The sequence below is a fragment of the Palaemon carinicauda genome, chromosome 3 (assembly GCF_036898095.1).
Source record: "Palaemon carinicauda isolate YSFRI2023 chromosome 3, ASM3689809v2, whole genome shotgun sequence".
Taxonomy (NCBI): domain Eukaryota; kingdom Metazoa; phylum Arthropoda; class Malacostraca; order Decapoda; family Palaemonidae; genus Palaemon; species Palaemon carinicauda.
Genome location: NC_090727.1, coordinates 6,404,237 through 6,420,992, shown reverse-complemented (window position 1 = coordinate 6,420,992; position 16,756 = coordinate 6,404,237).

Below are 16,756 nucleotides of genomic sequence, written 5' to 3'. Positions count from 1 at the left end.
GCTACCTCCAAATGATTCTTGAGGCACGAAAAACATTATCAATCATTTGGGACACTGCTTCCCACTATGGAGATTGTAATCATAGCTCCAACTGGAGTACCATTTTCTGTGTCAGTAAATATTCTACATCGGTTTTCATCTGCCCCCCCCCCCCCCCCAAAAAAAAAAGGAGCTAAAAAGCTAAATAACTTTATTGCTTGATTTCAATTTCTATTTTAACCATTCGCTACGTCTCCTGCTTGTTATCTACCATGGAAAAAAGGCAATTCCCCATTCATATTCATTTGTTCGAAGTTTTCAAAGGAGTTTACAGTTCTTTACCATTCCTCACTATATTACGGTTTTAATTCAAAAAATTTAATAGATTTTTACAACGCTAACGACAAATGACTAAGCAATTCACTAACAATTAACCGATTATTTCGCTGTCTCCGTTTCCGTTGTTCTTGCAGTTTCAAGAGAGTAGGGGAGCAAGCGAAACATACAAGCATTGGCAAAAAAGTACGCTGTATGAATAACAGCGAGCAACCTTTTTATCAAAACCTTGAGGTTTGGTAAAGATTTAATTTCATCTGTAACAGGTCGAAATAAACCTAACAACAACAACAACAACCACAATAATAATAATAATAAGAAGAAGAAGAAGAAGAAGAAGAAGAAGAAGAAGAAGAAGAAGAAGAAGAAGAAGAAGAAGAAGAAGAAGAAGAAGAAGAAGAAGAAGAAACAAGCAATTTTCTAAGTACATAAGAACCCTTCCTAATTAAACTTGATTAACTTTGAGAAAGACAAATTAGTCAGTCAAATTTTCCATATTAGTAGACGAAGGAACAGATATCTCTAGTGTAAAAATAGCAACAGTTTTAGTTCGATATTTTTCTGATGAGGAAGAACAAGTTATAACTCAGTTATTGGAAGCTATATCACATGATTCTCGAAACAGTAATTCAGAATCAATATATGTCATAATTTCCTGCTTTAATGATAAACAAATCCCTTTAAAAAATATTATTGCTATGGCTGTAGATAATGCCAGCGTATTAGTTGGTAAAAATAATTCACTCATGACAAGACTCAAACAAGATGCTGATGAAAGTTTTTTTTTTTCCCCAAAAAAGATGCATATGTCATTCCTTGCATATTGCTGCAAGTAAAGCCGCAGCTAGTTTACCTAAAAATATAGAGGATCTGATTCGTAACATAACATCATATTTTAGCCACAGTTCCAAAAGACAAGCAGAATTATTTGAATTGCAACAGTACCCTTCAGCAGAGAAAGCAAAAATTCTTAAGATCCGCTGACACACGCTAGCTTGCTTTACAGAAGTGTGTGGAACGTATTTTAAGTCAATGGGAAGTCGCTGACACACGCTGGCTTGCTTTACAGAAGTGTGTGGAACGTATTTTAAGTCAATGGGAAGTGCTGAAATTACATTTTTCCCAAGCTCAAGTGGAGGATAAACTAGTCTCAGCAGAGTTAAAAATGAAAGATCTTAACAACTCATTTACTAAAGCATATCTTACATTCATGAATTATACTTTAACCTACTTCATTCAGCTAAATGCTTTGTTTCAAAGTAAGCTTAGTCTCATTGGCATTCTCTAAGAAGAAAGCTTGAGAATGTAGAGACTCTTACGCAAAATCTTTATTAAGCCACAGTATTTAAATGACATGTCCAAAATTGAGCCTTTCAGCTCAACTTATCTGCTCCCTCAAAATAAAATATGTTTAGGATCTAAATGTGAGAATGTTCTTTCTACAAAATCAGAAGGACTGGAACAGGCAGTTATAGATCAATCCAGAGAAAGGTGCGTATATCTATCAGAATCATATGGTAAAATTAAGTAAAGATTACAATTATTTGATCCCCTGTTGACTGAAATGAAATTCATAAAGCCAGCAGTAGCACTAGATACAAAAACTAGGGACAAGTTACCTAGGCTGGATACTTTGATAGCGAAGTATAGTCATTTGTTAAGAGTCAGGAAATAATGTAAATAATGAGTGGGGAGATATACCTGCTTATTTTAGTGTAGGTGAGACTGAAATGTTGAAAAAGAAGAGTGATGAAGAATGTTGGACTTATTTAAAGAATCTAAATAATTTCTCTGATCAATGTGTATTTAGCAACATTGCCTCTCTTGCAAAAGTAATTCTTACTTTACCGCATTCAAATGCAGAGAAGGATTTTTTCAATAGTGGTAGATTCCAAGACCAGCAAACGTAACAGAATGAGGCCAGAACTCTTGGACACAATTTTGTATGTCAATTGAAATTCAAAAGTTAGAGATAAATCCTGTCTAGATTTCTCTAAAGAAATTGATGAAACCCATCTTTCTTGTCATGTCATAATCAAGCAATCTATGACTTCAAATAAATCTTACAGCAAAATTTTCTTGAGTTTTGTTTTTATGTAATCCCGTTTAGGTTGTCAGTAAATAATATTTGAGTAGAAGTTCTGTTTTAATAAGTTTGACTAGCCTTATTATAATGATTACTCATTTATTTACACTAGGGACAACATAGAGACATCATCTTGTTAATGAATCCGCATGGACATTTCAAGCAATAATGGACGTTTTAGTTGGAAACACTGGTCTGAAGTAAGAACAGCCAGAGACCAAAGGCATGCCACAGGGACCTGGAGTTCGTGCCTTTGGTGTACAGTAGTACCATCCTATAAGAGAAGGTTTAAAAATTATCAACGTCGCCATGACAGCATAATGATTTAGGCAGATTTGAATTACCTTGAATATCTTATGAATACATTTGAGTACAACTGCTAACTTTAACAAAATAAACATTTGGACTACTAAACGTAAAATCCTAGATTTATTTTGTTTTCAAGTCTTATCATTCTCACCAAATGAATTCTTAAAACACCAAATATTCCTGATTGCTTTAAACCTGATCTATCATTATTATCAATCCTTTTCACCTTACGTATTCTCTATTAAAATTGTTTCAATATCTATAAAATGTATCTCAAATTAGAAATTTGTCTGGGTAAAATTATTTCGCTCTAAGCCTGACGAGCGTTAAATAAATAACATCATGTCATTTTGACCATGACAGGTTCATTTGCGAAAGTTATTTGGATTATATCCTCCTCCAGAGTAGGCCTAAGGAGCAAAGTCTCTGGAAATTAGGCGGGGTACCTCCAGAATCCTCTTAATGGGTCTTTTCCAGCCTTTAATTCCTTTTCTCCTTATTTTCGTCTATGTATTTCGTACAGGATTCTCTTATCATGTATTTCATTAATTAGAAATGGTCTGGTATCGTAAATCTGAAAATTCATTTAGTCAGTTTTACATGATATAATTTAAAGTTCTTTTCTGACGGAATAAATAGAATATATTCTAAATCACGACTAAACGAATTACTAAATGTTGAGGTTCATGAAATACGTTTAGCAAACCGTACTTTTATGGGGCAAGAAAATATCAAACTACATTAAAAAAAAAAATCTATGTACAGTAGTATCAATTACGTCTTCATTTGGAGCTAGATGAGAGAAGGAAATGTGACAGGTTATGACGTCAACTATTGCATTAAACTGAAGAATACAGTAGCGTGTTCTGGATATTGATAATATCCAAAAGGGTTTGGCCAAAAGATTTCAGGTAAATGATGCAATTTGTTTAGTATAAGACTCGGTGATAAATTAGTTCTGGGAGAATTAGGATTAGAGAAAATCAATTCCCCTTGGTGTTACTCAAAATAAATACCTCGCACTATAGAATGAAAAGGCTTGTTTCTTGAAATTTAGCCAATATAAATAACGATTTCATTTGAAATGTTATAATTAGATAGGAAATACTTAGGGTGTTTTCATATTCTAGCGGAATTTAAAATAAAGGGGAGGTGAACTCTGTATCTTATTTTGTTTTAAAACACACACACACACACACATATATATATATATATATATATATATATAGACATATATATATACTGTATATATATAAATAAATATATATATATATATGTATGTGCATATATATTATATACATACATATATATGTATATATATATATATATATATATATATATATATATATATATATATATTATATACACAAATATTATATATATTATAAATATTATATATAAGACATATATATATATATATATATATATATATATATATATATATATATATATATATATATATATATATATATATATATATATATATACATACATACATACATACATACATATATGTACTGTATGTATGTCATTTTTCTCCTTACTGCGTACACTTGATATCACCATGGCATTTTTTTAGCTTGACACATATTCGAAATCTGGATTAGATTGGATCATAGCTTTATGGCCCGGCACTGGGAACGGTGTGGTGAATCACAAGTATTCCAGTTGTTAAAAATCTAAAAATATCAATAATACTTTTAAAATCACATTCGCTTATAACTGAATGCCATTTATCCATTAAGGATGCTAGATTATTAAAAAATAAAACTATATTACATTTCATCAAAAAGCTCGATTCCATGTACCACCTGACAAGAGTATCTCAAGTATCTGCGACGGATTTACAATCGAGATGGGACTTCCGACGCTGATTTACAAATTTCAAGCAGCACACCAGATTGTGCTCAGCCGACAGTAATCTGTTACAATGAGCACACACTGCTGCACTGCTACAGTTTAGAATATACGGTATTCATATGTGAGAAGGGAATTATTACTCCTCGGACTAGCGAGACTGCGTCCATATATAGAGACAAATAGGAAACATCGCGGGGGAAACCATAGGAGACATTCGGATACAAATATCCTAATAAGTATGGGGACTGTATGTTACAATGTTGAGAAACATGTTTACAATAAGAGTTGACTTGGTGAAACTGTCCACACCATGTCTTTTTTTTCTTTCTTTTTTTCCCCAGCATATGGACTGAAGACTTCCCACAGCAAAGTGTGACTGCGTTAACACTCAATCAGATCTATTGGATTGTTCGTTGGTGGGAGGTTTGTTAAGATACCACCTCGTCCAAACCAGGACTGCTAACATGTCGTCCAACAAATCCGTACCAACATGTCTATTATTTTTGCTCAGTAGCTGTCGTCAACAATCAGGATGGGGACCTCGATATTTTTTTGTTCTTCTGTTCCCTGCTGTACTTGACAATCAAATCCTACGACACACCTTCCCTGGTATAAGAAGCAACATTTGTCCCTTATAATTCCTACAAGTGACATTTATCATGACACAGCAGGTAGCTGTTTTAACCTGGAAGTTACGGACGAAGAGCTTCTAATTGCATCATTTTAGATTAAACTCTTATAAAGTTTGCAGTGACTGTCTTCAAGGACTTGAAGAACCCAAGGCAAGAAGAGAGGAATTCTTGAAGAATAATAATCTTCCTGTACCTTCTACAACTGCTGCTATCAACAAGCTAAGAGCTCCAAAGGATGAATGAAATTATTTTAGCCATTGAATTGGTGTCCCCTGAAATTGGTAATCTGTCATTTCTTCAAAGAAGATTGTTTAAACTAATGCTTTTCTAAAAAATTACTCATTTCGAAATTTCAACTTCGTTTTAAAAGTCTTATATCTGAAATGTTTCTTGTTCTTGACCAAATCGATTTGAATAGTTCAATCTTAAATCTTTTCATACAAAATTCTAATTTCCACTCTGAACCTTTTAACCAGTCATATTTTAATCTTAAAAATGAATTAGTTTCTTAATTTCTTCAAGCATTATTAAGTCTGATCTTAGAGCTTCATATGGTCAACATTTTCAAAATTGGTTTTTATGGCATGAACATTTTAAGTATTTTCCGTCTTAAGCTCTGAAAGAATTTAAAGTTTTGGTATTTAAGCTTTTCGATAATTTAAGACCATGTTAATATTCCTACGTATTCTCTCGAGTTAAACTACCCTAAGAGAAGTTTTAGGTTTTAAGTTTGTTCAAACCTACAAGGAACAAGGCTGATATAAGCTTCAGTAATTGATAGGAATTTTTTGTTTAATATGGTTAGTAATTAACTAAGCAGAAAGGTATGAAATAATTTAAAACCTTGTAGTCATGAAAATGAATTTGATCACTAAAGGCATTCTTTAAAAGTGTCCTACGGACTTCCATACCAGCGAAAATATCCTATAAATATCATTTAAATTATTTCCCCCATAGCTTTTTTTATAATCAATTTAAAGTCTAGAGTTTTCTCTAGACCAAAAATGTCACTTATGAACTGCAGGCCAGATGTGGCCCTTGATATGACTAGATTTTTCAACTATATTTGTTATAACCGAGAAAAATTCAACTTAACTGTTACAGTGAAATAAAAAGTATTTTGGGCAAACTAATATGACCTACAAATATTTTTTAAACCTTTAGTCTTGCCAACAATTAATTACCAAATCTTTGGTGGCCCTCGAGGCCATAGTAAAGTGCATAATTGGCTCTAAACAGGAATTGAGTTTGACATTCCTGCTCTAGACTGCTGTTAATGAGTATTATCATCTATGAATTTATGTAACTGTTTTGATCAAGTTATCAGTACGCGTGATTGCTGGGTTATTAGCTTTGTGTTTCTCTAACTTCAAAAACCTATTATTTGCATTATCTAAAATTCTTGGAACTGTAACTTCAAACCATTATTCTTCTGCTTTCGTAACTCATCCCATTTAGATTTTATTTATAGTTTGTTTTAAAGTTTAAATGGATCTGCTTTCATTTTGAGATTAGCTTATTTCTGTAAAATCCTTCTCTCTGGTTACGGTTCATTTTCCCTTTGCCTAACACGTACACCAAATAGTCTGGCCTAATCCTTCCACATCTTCTGACAACGCAGATTACCAAACAATTCTTCTTACTGCACTGTAATTGTTCAGTGGCCACTTTTTTCTTAGTATGGGTAGATGAGACTCTTTAGCTATGGTAAGCAGCTCTTCTAGGAGAAGGACACTCCAAAATCAAACCATTGTGCTCTTATCTTGCATAGTGCCATAGCCTCTGTACCATGGTCTTCCACTGTCTTGGGTTTGTGTTCTCTTGCTTGAGGGTACACTCGGGCACACTATCTTATTTCTCTTCCTCTTATTTTGTTAAAGTTTTTATAGTTTATATAGGAGATATTTATTTTAATCCTGTTAGTCTTCTTAAAATGTCTTATTTTTCTTTGTTTCCTTTCCTCACTGAGCTACGACTTAACAACTTGATACCCAACTTACCAGTTTTAATGTTCCAACCTGTTTTGTCACCTGTGTGGACACAGCTTTAGGTTATTCCCTGGTTTTAAACACATTAAAAACGTGTTAATATAAACCTTTCTGCTTTTATATTGTGTACCATTGGCCAGGAGGGGAAACAATCACCTCTCTTGTCATTTTCTTAATATAAATTAACTAATAAGACACTTCATATCAGAGTGAGGGACCCTTTCTCATCATATGATCAAGCTATCTCTATCTTGATTTCTGTCGATTTTCCACTTGCTAGGCGCCATCTTTCACTAAAATTCTCTCATTTTTAATATGATCTTACCAATACATTCCATTCATGATTATTGGTACTTTGAAAAGATACCGGGATTAAATACTAATTTTGCATTACGGATTTCTTCGACGGTAACACCATCAAAAATAAGTTTTTCTCTCTACCTCTCCCTCAGGGCCAATGTATGTACTGCACATAATTGTACAAGCCTTAAACACATAAATTCTAAACAATAAATTGCTGCCTTTATGATGACAACTCTTAACTTTTCAGTAAATATTACTGGAAGGCATTCAGAACTCATGAATATCCTGGATAAGGATACATTTAAAACCGGACAACTCTTCACTGGTCCATGAAAAAGATTAAAAAGTCTTTATTGGAGTCCTTCAATATTTTCCTTTAAAATCCTAAAATCAGCGGATACATAAAATAAACAAACTAATCAACATGGGGTGAAGACTATACAGTTTATTCGTATGTTGGGTCAGCAACACACCAAAAATAACAAAGCTCAACACCGGACTATAATCCAATCATTATAATGCAAATGCAATCTATTTATTAAAAAGATAAATAAGATGGAATTGCTCTCACTTCGTTTTTCTTTAGATATTAGAGGACTCTTCGAGAAATCATTTCAAGGACCCCAAATTCACCCTTCATCCAATCTCTTTTTGGACGTTCCCTCATGTCATATGGCTTTCCTTTTCCATGCATTTATATGATATTATTATTATTATTACTATCCAAGCTACAACCCTAGTTGGAAAAGCAAGATGCTATAAGCCCAGGGGCTCCAACAGGGAAAAATAGCCTAGTGAGGAAAGGAAATAAGGAAATAAATAAATGAAGAGAACAAATTAACAATAAATCATTCTAAAAACAGTAACAACGTCAAAACAGACATGTCATATATAAACTATTAACAACATCAAAAACAAATATGTCATAAATAAACTATAAAAAGACTCATGTCCGCCTGGTCAACAAAAAAGCATTTGCTCCAACTTTGAACTTTTGAAGTTCTACTGATTCAACCACCCGATTAGGAAGATCATTCCACAACTTGGTAACAGCTGGAATAAAACTTCTACAGTACTGCGTAGTATTGAGCCTCATGATGGAGAAGGCCTGGCTATTAGAATTAACTGCCTGTCTAGTATTACGAACAGGATAGAATTGTCCAGGGAGATCTGAATGTAAAGGATGGCCAGAGTTATGAAAAATCTTATGCAACATGCATAATGAACTAATTGAACGACGGTGCCAGAGATTAATATCTAGATCAGGAATAAGAAATTTAGTAGACCGTAAGTTTCTGTCCAACAAATTAAGATGAGAATCAGCAGCTGAAGACCAGACAGGAGAACAATACTCAAAACAAGGTAGAATGAAAGAATTAAAACACTTCTTCAGAATAGATTGATCACCGAAAATCTTGAAAGACTTTCTCAATAAGCCTATTTTTTGTGCAATTGAAGAAGACATATCCCGGGGACATAGAGAGAGAGAGAGAGAGAGAGGAGAGAGAGAGAGAGAGAGAGAGAGAGAGAGAGAGAGAGAGAGAGAGAGAGAGAGAGAGAGAGAAATTAAGTTGAAAATTATGTAATTTTGCAATTGTCTCTCAACACGCTAGCTGTCATCCATGTATAAATATATACATAAAAGCATCGAAACCCCATATCCCCCACCCCACCTGTTGCGTATGTCAAAGATAAAAAAAAAAGACTTAGAAATAACAAGCACCTGTGATAAGAATTAAGATTTCGTCGGAAAGTCGCTGTAAAATGAGTTCATTTCTAACGTGTGATTGGCAGCTGGTATCAATTGCCAAAAAAAGCAATCTCTTTTCCTCGTAAGTTTCGTAATGACACAGACAATTTCAGCAGTAGATTCATGTTCGAACGTGGGTTGAGAAATATAATGTACATAAATTGAATTGACTGGTGGTAAGCAAAAACTTTGCGAGTAAAATTAGATATTGAAAATCTTGACAATATATCTCTATGAATTGCTGATATAGCCTGGAAAGCCATATAATTCTATACTGCTTAATAGAATTCCTTTTTCCATCTGCATTGCGACTCTACACAATTCATCTCAGAAAATGTTGACCATGGAAATAAATATGTGGAAACAAAGTTTTTAGAAGCCTTACATTAAGGTTAGTCATAACTACTTACGAATATTTGATAACTACATTCTCTCTTACTACATAAGATGTCGGGCATAATCTAGTTCATCTATTTTTATCATAAAATTCCATAAAAACTTATTGGCATTGTTTACAAGAAAGATTTTTTGTTAGAATATATTTGCTATATTTAAAGTTTACTTAATTAATGCTCCGCAGAAACACAGCCTTCGATTCCCGGCCAAACGAGAATATTTCAGCTCACTAGACTTAAAAAAAAATCTTATAATGAATACAACTAAATAGACTCTCTCTCTCTCTCTCTCTCTCTCTCTCTCTCTCTCTCTCTCTCTCTCTCTCTCTCTCTCTCTCTCTCTCTCTCCTCAAAAAGACCAGCAAACACACATACAAAATGTAGAAAATTTCAAATAAAAGGTTTTTGAAAACATGAAATCATTCTGGAAAAACGTCAAATTCTCAACAATTTTGCCATTGTCGGTGAAGAGGAAATTCCATTACTGCTCACTCAAAGAAGAAGAAGAAGAAGAAGAAGAAGAAGAAGAAGAAGAAGAAGAAGAGATTTAACGATGGGTAAAAACAATAAACTTTGTTCAATTTCTTGTCTTTTGTCTAAATGCCAGTTCGACAAACACCCAACTCTAAATTTACCTTCCTCTTGAAATTGTAAATTTGAAACCACCACCTCACTCATTCCAGGGAAGATTTTGAGAAAATTTACAAAAACTAAAACTATTTTCATTCCAATACTTAATTCTCTATATTAAGTCGATTATTGAGGTTTTCTCTAAAACTTTTCACTTTCAAGAAGATGCAAATCATATTAACTTGCTTGGAAATGTATCAAAGGGCTCAGTTTTCTATAAATGAATAAACATTTATTTCTTTCTATGCTTGAAGATCTTCGTCATGCTATAATTCTTGATATTTTGCAAGCAATCTTTCTCAAAGGTAAAATTCTTATCAAAATTATTCCTAAAATTCGTTAAATATCGAATACCAAAAAAAAATAAAAAAGAATGTTATTCTCTACAGTCATCATACAGTGATCACAAATATATCAGTAATAGTATATCGATCTAAAGCACCTCTCTTTCCATGTAAGAGGGAAAGGTGGCTTGGTAGATTTGTTCCTGATAACTAATTTTCATTAAATTCTAAATTTATTTCTCTTAAAAGGACGTTAAAAAAACCAAAGCATTTACACCCTGTTCTCTTCTTTACACCTAATCTCAAGATTGTAATCAAGACCTATGCCTCCCAAGCCAGTAAAAAATAAACTTCTAAAGCAATTACTGGTGATATTTTCCCACCATGCATTCGTTAATAACAGAAAGTAGCTATGTCGTAAAAAAAAGAATCAATAAAATAGTTGTGACATTTGGATTCTTTACTATTTTCATTAATGACTAAACCAGAAAGTACCTAGTTTAGTTATCATCAGTCTTAATTAATAGCTCTCTCTCTCTCTCTCTCTCTCTCTCTCTCTCTCTCTCTCTCTCTCTCTCTCTCTCTCTCTCTCTCTCTAAAATGACGAGCAAATGCAATGGGCATTATACACAACACACTCACAAGCATCCTGGATTCTCTTTTCACAGAAGCAAATGAATTCATGAAACGAACATTACACCGAATGCAGGATTATTTGTTTCCTGACTAAGGTACACCTCGCCGATCCTAACTTTGATGTTCAATTTTGGATAATTTCATATCACTTTTAATTTACGAAATTACCAAAGTCATAACGGAGCGAAGTCGATTGTCATATGGGAAGCGTCAACTCGGTAAGCAAAATGCCTGAGGCCTTTGTCCTGTAGTTGCGGTTGATGATTCTCTCTCTCTCTCTCTCTCTCTCTCTCTCTCTCTCTCTCTCTCTCTCTCTCTCTCTCTCTCTCTCTCAGTGGATAGACTAAAAAGTCTTTAAGACATCCAAAATCCTTGTAACTCTCTCTCTCTCTCTCTCTCTCTCTCTCTCTCTCTCTCTCTCTCTCTCTCTCTCTCTCTCTCTCTCTCTCAGCTGAGGATAATCAGGTTTACATTCCCGAAATTCTGTGTATCTAAGATTAAAACAATGAGCGGCATTCGATACAAGGATTAGTCTTCTTTCTAAGCTCACCTCGCCGATCCTAACTTGGATGTACAATTTTGGATAATTTCCGAGCACTTTTAATTCACGAAATTATCAAAGACATAACGGAGCGAAGTCGATTGTCATATGGGAAGCGTCAACTCGGTAAACAAAATATGATTATGAAAACTAAAATGTCAATTTTCCAAAAAGAAAAGTATTTAATCAGAGACCTACCAGTATTAACTTATGCTTCAGAAATTTGAAACCTTCCTATAGCCTTATAGCATAAGCTAGTGACATATAAAAGAACAATGGAAACAATAATAATGGGAATAACACTAGGAGATAAAAAAGGATATGAGAGCAAACTAAAGTAGAGCATATTCTAACATGTAAAAGAAAAAAAAAACTTTGCCAGGACATGTAATGACAATGACAGATAATAGATGGATATTAAAGTATAACAGAATGAGTCCCTAGAGATTGCAAAGAAGTAGGGGAATAAAGAGAAGACGATGGATTGACGAGTTAAGAAAATATACGGGTATAAATTCCCATAGAAAGACCACAAACGGACGCAAGTGGAAGTACATGCCAGAGGCCTTTTTCCTACAGTGGACTAGTTGTGGTTGATGATGATGATATATATATATATATATATATATATATATATATATTATACATATACATATACACATTATACATATATATATACACATATATATACATACATGCATACACACACACACACACATATATATATATATATATATATATATATGTGTGTGTGTGTGTATACATACATATATGTATTCATATATATGTATATATGTATATATACATATATATATACATATATATATATATATATATATATATATATATATATATATATATATATATATATATATATGTGTGTGTGTGTGTGTGTGTGTGTGTGTGTGTGTACACTGTAACCATACTTCATAAATATATTGTATGAGAAATTCTCTATCTCAGAGGTATATCTTTTTATTTCCACATCTTTCCTTCCTGCTTCGATTTTTAGCGAAAGGCCAAAGGCGTAATTTTATACTGTCACATTCGAGAACAGAAAAAAATAGTCTGTTTAAGACTTTCTCCAGCGGTTTTCACAACTTTTTTTTTCAAAATTCTTACAGTGAAGACTTTGGGGCCACCCACTAAGCGGGGAAAAAAAACGTCTTCACGTGTTGAAGTTTTCATCTTTTTCTAAGTTGGTTTTTCAGAAAATCTGGTAAGAACGTTGTTCTTTCTTTCTCGTATAGTTTGCCCAGTTTTTAATAGATTTAAGACTAGAGGGGCACTCAGCAGAGCACAGACCTCCATCAGGGCAGCTTATTTCTCAACCTTTTGGGCTGATTTTGGACGTTTAGCTTTTCCGTGTCCTTGAACTTCCAAAATATAATCAATTCTGGCTCTTTACATATTAAAATTCCTGCAAGTTTCATTACTTTGCGATTAAAATCGTGGCCGTATGCTTGATGACCAGAATTTGACCTTTTGCTTGACCTTAGTCTCGACATTGAGGTTTGATCTTAACATGTAATAATTGGCGTGGATTTTCATACACACATGAATCAAGTTTGAAGTCTCTATGACAACGATGTCCAAACTTATGGCTGATTACGTAAATTTGGACATTTTGCTTGACCGTGACATTGGCCTATGACCTTGACCTTCCAAAATTTAATAATTTCCAGCTTATTACATTATAGTTATTACCTACAAGTTTCAGTACTCTGCGTTTAAAATTGTGGCCAGGAAGGCAAGATTACCATCATTTCTACCATTACTATAGTTAATGTTACAACTTTTCGACGCACGTTTAAGGTATTACATAAATCAATTTATATTCTAAATTTAGGAAGAATCATTGGTTTTCTTTCCCAAAGATTCTCTTGATATCTTTATATACTTTATGTTTTTCTTTGCTTACAATTTAACATCATGGAAACCCAAGAGATTTCTGCAATATAACTATTCTCTCTCTCTCTCTCTCTCTCTCTCACTCTCTCTCTCTCTCTCTCTCTCTCTCTCTCTCTCTCTCTCTCTCTCTCTCTCTCTCATTTCAAATACCCCATCCATCATCTATTTTATTAAACCATTAAGTCATGAAAATGAATCTTTATCTATGAACAGAAAGAACGTCGAAACAGTAATAACTCTTCAACATGATTTTTAACATTTGCGAACAACAACGGAAACTTGCAGATGTGCCCACTTCCTTTCCCTCTTCTCTCCCTTCGCTGATAGATCTAAAAGTTGATTAAGCGAATGCCTGACACAGCTGAATTCTATTGCATTACCTCGACTCGGTTCATTGCCCAATAATTCATTAGAATCTAATAGTTAATTAAAGCATCTTCATCTAATGATTAGATGAAGATGCTTTAATCAACTATTTTGTCGTTGTTGGTCTTTTATCTAAAGTATATAGATCAGTTTAAGTACTTGGGGTTTGTTGTTGCAGCAAATGGTGGAGTGGAAGCAGATGTATGTCAGGGAGTAAATGAAGGATGCAAAGTGTTGGGGGCAGTTAAGGGAGTAGTAAAAAATAGAGGGTTGGGCATGAATGTAAAGCGAGTTCTGTATGAGAAAGTGATTGTACCAACTGTGATGTATGGATCGGAGTTGTGGGGAATGAAAGTGACAGAGAGACAGAAATTAAATGTATTTGAGATGAAGTGTCTAACGAGTATGGCTGGTGTATCTCTAGTAGATAGGGTTAGAAACGGAGTAGTAAAAGTGAGAACGGGTGTAAGAAATGAGTAGTAGCTAGAGTGGATATGAATGTGTTGAGGTGGTTTGGCCATGTTGAGAGAATGGAAAATGGCTGTCGGCTAATGAAGGTGATGAATGCAAGAGTTGATGGGAGAAGTACAAGAGGAAGGCCAAGGTTTGGGTAGATGGATGGAGTGAAGAAAGCTCTGGGTGATAGGAGAATAGATGTGAGAGAGGCAAGAGAGCGTGCTAGAAATAGGAATGAATGGCGAGCGATTGTGACGCAATTCCGGTAGGCCCTGCTGCTTCCTCCGGGGCCTTGGATGACCGCGGAGGTAGCAGCAGTAGGGGATTCAGCGTTATGAAGCTTCATCTGTGGTGGATAACGGGGGAGGGTGGGCTGTGGCACCCCTAGCAGTACCAACCGAACTCCATTGAGTCCCTTGTCAGGCTGGGAGGAACGTAGAGAGGAGAGGTCCCTTCATCGTTTCATTTGTTTGATGTCGGCCACAACCCCCCCCCAAAAAAAAAAAAAATTGGGGGAAGTGCCTTGGCATATGTATGTATGTATAAAGTAAAGTTTAAAGTTTAATTAATAGTGTTCAACTTCTAACTGCTGATCGAGGGATTTTAGAATACTTATACATTTACACCAAGATTTCTATTAGACTGTTTATAATACTCTTGGTTAACATTAAGAGAGAACATTAACTTCCAATTAATGAAAATATCAAGTTAGCTATGGTGTTTTTCTTTTTTCTTTTTTTTTCTTTTTTGATTTACCAAAGTCACTCTACTCGCCTTAACATCCCGCATGTGGTATAACAGTTGGAGCTGGCAAGATGAAGAGCCAGGGGATTATAAATCAGGGGAATATTTTTTTATTTCGAAACGTTGCTCTAAGAGCTGCCAGTATTTCTATTTTTTGTCTGGTATCATGAAATGAGGCTTATAACCCATTTGCCTCTAAGAATCTAATCACTCGAGGCAAATTCTCCAATCTAATATGCATACCTATATATACATTCACACGCACCCATAGATGAGGCAATCTGGGAAGATCTGGATGCTCAAAATTATGCTAAATCTTATGCAACAGGCATAAGGTGCTAGATTAGTATCCAGATGAGGTATAAAGAATTTTGATACAAAGCCAGTTTTTTAAACAAATTAAGGTGAAAGTCAGAAGCTAAAGTCCATCCGGGTGAACAATATGAACAGACCGGATGTGTTTCTCAAAAGTAAATTTGCAATCAAGAATTACACCTAGATTTTTAAAAATGAGTAACATACATTCAAAGAAACATTATTAACAAAACGATCTGGCTAATGAGGAGCCACTGCCCTTGACTTACAATTATACTTTGAGTTTGTTAAGGTTCAACTTCATCCCTCATATTTTGCACCATGCACTAATCTTAGCTAGGAATTGGGGTATTTAGAAACGAGAGGTCTACATTAAAGGGGTGAAATAGACGCAGAGTAATACTATATGAATATGCAATAACTTTGTTTTCAAATTCTATCCACATATGCGTATATAATATGAAAAATTAAAGTAATGGGCTAACCCTGCGAAACACCGGATATTACATTCCTAAAGCCAATAAGGCGCCCAACAAAAACTACTCTAAGTAATATATAACTTAAATATTAGATTATAATGCTAGGTATAAACCCACCTACTACCATCTGTTCTAGTTTGAAAACAAGGGTTCCATGACTAACACAATCAAAGGAAGCACTGAAATGAAGGTCAATCATAAGAACTTCCTAATCACAATAAGGTATTTCATGCCCAAAGGCCTTTGTGAAACCCAAAGCGCAAACTTATCACTGACGGTGTTTCTATAACTCACTATTTAGAAGTTATCTAATATTTTGTTTAAAGGATTCATTTTGCTATTTTCTGGAATTGCAATTTTTTTTTTTTTTTTTCAATTTACTTCTTCCTGACGTTCATCCCACTAGTGATCTTTTTTTCTGACATTACTGAGTGTCTTATCAAACCAGTGATCCGGATACCCTAAATCAAGTTGACCTTGAAGAAATCTAGCTCCTCGTCCAGATATAATAGGCTACAGATTCGATAAGCCCAACTTATTAGCCTTGCCAATATTCCTGTCCAAATATAATTTTGTTGCTGAAAAACGTGTATATACGCATTAGTCTAATTAGCTTTAGAATCCATCGGCGAAAGATGGGAAGGATGGGTGGATACGAGAGAGGGAGGGAGGGGGGGGGGGGGTACGAATGCAAGTAATAAAATCCAAACAACGATTTTAGAAAAGTTAATTAGCAATTGTTCTGCCTCTGCACTG